This window comes from Galeopterus variegatus, unplaced genomic scaffold (genome assembly GCF_000696425.1).
Source record: "Galeopterus variegatus unplaced genomic scaffold, G_variegatus-3.0.2 Scaffold5986, whole genome shotgun sequence".
NCBI lineage: Eukaryota > Metazoa > Chordata > Mammalia > Dermoptera > Cynocephalidae > Galeopterus > Galeopterus variegatus.
The window spans coordinates 42,285-42,737 of NW_007732097.1; positions in this window are offsets into that span (position 1 = coordinate 42,285).

Sequence of the window (453 nt, forward strand, 5' to 3'; positions counted from 1 at the left end):
TTGTCAGCACTACACTCATCCAGTGAGCTAACCAGTCATCCCTATATGGGATCTGAACCCATGGCCTTGGTGTTATCAGCACCACACTCTCCCGGGTGAGCCACGGGCTGGCTCATATATAGGCATCTTTTCTTTTCCTTCCCTCTTTCCATATTTTTCTCAATAAGGGAAAGACATGAACTGAATAAAGAGAGGTGGGTCTGAGTTGGGTTCCAGTGGGCTAAGCTGGGCTCAAGTTAGTGAGATTAGTACAAATTTGGATGTTGACATGGCAGTGCTGACAGAGATCCCCACACTAAATTTTGAGTTTAATTTCGGCAGCAACTTTTTGGTATCTCTTCATTTGTGAGCCCCACTCTGACTTCCTACCATTTCCCATTTCTTCCTCCAGAGAACCAGTACATCATGCTGTTTGTGGCAATTGACCAAGCCAAGCATCTCAATCTAATTTTC